The sequence below is a fragment of the Podarcis liolepis genome (genome assembly GCF_965112155.1).
Source record: "Podarcis liolepis genome assembly, chromosome: 1".
NCBI classification, from domain to species: domain Eukaryota; kingdom Metazoa; phylum Chordata; class Lepidosauria; order Squamata; family Lacertidae; genus Podarcis; species Podarcis liolepis.
Genome location: NC_139554.1, coordinates 114719438 through 114723132, shown reverse-complemented (window position 1 = coordinate 114723132; position 3695 = coordinate 114719438). Strand labels below are relative to the sequence as shown.

The 3695-nt window shown below is 45.3% G+C and overlaps 1 long non-coding RNA gene across 1 annotated transcript; it reads left to right on the top strand.

Moving 5' to 3' along the window:
• The first annotated feature begins 2382 nt into the window (after positions 1 to 2382).
• LOC310704327 lies at positions 2383 to 3018 on the top strand. Its single transcript, XR_014524719.1, has 2 exons — positions 2383 to 2455; positions 2811 to 3018. It is a non-coding gene; the product is annotated as an uncharacterized lncRNA (long non-coding RNA).
• The last annotated feature ends 677 nt before the right edge of the window (positions 3019 to 3695 follow it).

The window sequence follows — 3695 nt, the reverse complement described above, 5'->3', positions numbered from 1 at the left end:
TGGGTGTTGTGGCTTACCAGTTGTACCCACCCACAACACAGGGTGTCGGTTGTCCAGGTCTCACCTCTTTAAGGGAGGACCCGATTTATTTTTATTTTTTGTCTCTCTCTTTCTCTTCGTTTTCTTCCCTAAGCTTTAAATGTATAGTGGACATGGGGCCTAGGACTCTAGGCAACTACACAAGCTGCGCACTGATGACGGTAACTGATCTTAGCATGTGCCTTTCCTAAATATTTTCCACAGCATCACATGCTGGCTTTGATTTCTTTAAGAAGCCCAGCCTAGCACTCCAAGCAAGCAACTTTGGCAGTTGGATCTAACTGCCATTTTTATTTCCCACCCTGACGCCAGTGTCAGGTCAGTTTTGCCAGCCCTCTGAACTTTCCCTATTTTGGTCAGAGTCACTGGCACCAACTCCAGAGGGCCCTGGTTGCCCAGGCACCCACAAAATTTTTGTTGTGGGCGCTCAGCACCCACTCCAGGGGGCCTTGAATGTGACTTCCAGGTCCCGTCCAAGGCCTTGGAGGGCCTCGAAAGCAGCATCCTATGCCTTGCTGGGTCTCCAACTCCACTTCTGGTTCCTCACGAACTCCCAGAGATCCTATCCAAGGCCTCATGGAGATAGCATCTGAGGCCCTGTGGGGCCTCGGATGTGGCATCCAATGCCTCGGGGGGGGGGGGCTTGGAAGTGGTGTCCTAGGCCTCACAGGGCCTCTGATGCTTCTTCCAGGGGTGGCGAAATGTGACGTCATGGCACACGCAATGCCATGACGTCATGTTATGTCAGTGCCACTGGGCACCCATCATCTGGGGCCCAAGTAGGTGCCCCTGGTCAGAACTGAGTGAGGAGCAGACTTCCCTGCTGGCAAGCTCAGGTTCCACAGGGCAGAGACAATATTGAAGGTGATGGAAGTTGTGATCCAGCAAAACCTCAAAAGTCCTCTCATTTTTGCCAAGTCTAAACCCAGTACAGGTGGGCAGGGAAAGTATTTCATGCAGCCTGTTATGTTATGCGATGGCCAGGTAAACTTTATTAAAAACTACTTCTTGCATTCCAGAAAGGATGCTGCTACATTCCAGGGCTGCGTTATTGCTCAGCCTGCTATACCTCCGGTTGCCATAGCAACATCCTCCTAAGTATTTGTAAGGTCACCAAAAGAAGAGCTAACCCTCTTACTCCTGGAATAACTAATGCAGCTCTGATGCTGGCTTGATGTAAATAGTCTCAGGTGACAGCCAACTGTACGTATAGTCAATTACAACTGCTCAAAGGAAATGATTTGTTGTAACAGCCACTGTTCAACCTCTGTGACATCAATGTTTCTATGGAAACAGTTGCCTATTGCGCGGCATAGAATTGAGTATTGATCAAACCAGGGCCGACACTATTTCAAGAGGCTCACTACTTTTCGGTGTGGCAATTTACGATAGGAACTCATAACATCACTGTATATTTCAAGCCCCAAGGAACCAATTTAGCAGACACTTACAGTAGAATATTAGCAGGGGTCAATAATGAAAGTCTGATTATGGACCTAGGACAATTATTCAGTGCTTTTGTTGTCTGCCCTTTCAACACTCCAGCAGCTATTAATATTTCCAAATAATAATAATATTCAGGTCCGAAGAAAGTGCCGTATTCATCTTCCATTTCAAACTTTATTTTTCATTGTTATGGGATCTATCAATAAAATTATTCAGCTATATTAGCCAAGCTCTGACCTCTCAGAAGTAAATAACTATTGATCAAGAAGCGAATCTGTTGTGCCAGAGTTTCCATTACCCGTCTCATTGGCCCAGCAGATAAGGTGATTGTTACACAACAGTGGGAAGGCGATATCTTACACCAAACAGGCAAGTACAGTATTGTTAGCTGCATAAGGACTCCTTCCTTTTCTCAAACAGGGATGAGGAGGAAAAGCTGCTAAGCATATTAATTCCACCATAGGAAAAACATACTGAAGTTGCCATCAGGAGACCATTAGCTTGGATTCCTGTCTCAAAGTCCTGCAGGGGTGAGAGTTGTTGAGGGGCTTGCAACCTGACGGAAACTGCATGAAGACTCCCCACCCCCACCCCAGTCCCATAAATGTGGTAGATCATTTATAACTGGCACCTGTAGACATGTTTGCAAGCCTGCCAGTAGCCCTGCATTGATTGTTTATGACCTTGGGTGATGTTTTGCTCAGGGACCGCTGAAATCACTTGTTGTCCCAGGACTGATGGTTTGAAGGTACATGATACAGCAACCTTGCTGAAACTAAGGCCCCGCGTGCCCTAGACATTTTAAGCAGTATCATACCACTTTAAACAGTCATGTCTTCCCTAAAAGAAGTGTGGGAATTCTGGTTTCTTAAGGGTGGTGAGACACGTTAGAACACTCCCATCCCCTCACAGAACTACAATTCTCAGAGGTGCTTGGAAGAGGAATTGATTGTCAAACCACTCTACAGTGGTGCCTCGCAAGACGAAAATAATCCGTTCCGCGAGTCTCTTCATCTAGCGTTTTTTTCGTCTTGCAAAGCAACCCTATTAGCGGCTTAGTGGATTTGCGCTATTAGCGGTTTAGCGGATTAGCGGCTATTAAAGGCTTAGCGGCTTAGCGGCTAAAAGGCTATTAGCGGCTTAGCGGCTTAGAAAAAGGGGGGGAAGCGGGAAAAAATCGGAACACTCGCAAGACATTTTCATCTTGCGAAGCAAGCCCATAGGGAAATTCGTCTTGCAAAGCAGCTCAAAAACGGAAAACCTTTTCGTCTAGCGGGTTTTCCGTCTTGCGAGGCATTCGTCTTGCGGGGCACCACTGTATTGAGGGGAATGGGGTCTCCTAATGAATCTGAGCATCCTTTTAGCTTCACTGTTGATTTTAATTATATTTTGGATTTTTCAAAATACCTGTCAACAATTTTAATGTTTGTTTTATTTTTTGTAAACCTCGTGAGGGCTGATTCACAATCCAGCAGTATGTGAATTTTGTTAAATGAATAGATACATGGATAAGTAAAATTTAACTATTCTTCATACAGACGTCTTGTGAATTGCTGTGACGTGGAGAGCAGATTGAACACCATCCTAAGGTCATCTTGAGTGGGGAGAAATAGTAATTATCTAATCTAAAAATCTAATTACCTAAAAATCTAATTATCTAAATAATAATAATAATCTAATAATACTCCGTAGAACATCATAGGAAGATAAGCTGCTTTCCATTTGTAGATTTGGACTAGGGGAAGTATAGGGGAAATGGCTGAAGTGGAGCCAATACTGAATTAAAAATGAAATTCAAAATTGTACTGAAAGGACATAGTTCAGCAAGAGTATACAATGGTAGCAGAACTACAAGCTTATTGAACAGGCTCTCCCCTCCCTCCCTCCCTCCCTCCCTCCCTCCCTCTCTTTCCACATTTAGCTCAGCTCCTCCATCCACAGCAAAGCTTTCCTTCCAAGGCACAGCAGACAAGACAGTGTTGCTAGATCCTAGAAACCTGCTCTTCCTTCTGTTCCCTGACTACAGCAGTAGCTGCTTTTGCCTTGTTATTCCCGGGGCTCAGCCATCTCTGGCCAAGCCCTTCGCCATCCCCCTGCCCCTCTGCCGGCATCCTTGTTTATGGAATCAGAAAAGCAGAAAGCTCAGCCTGAAAGTTAATGTAGTTTCTCTGTTACTACAGCTCTCTTAAGCAGTAAGCTCACACAGGAGC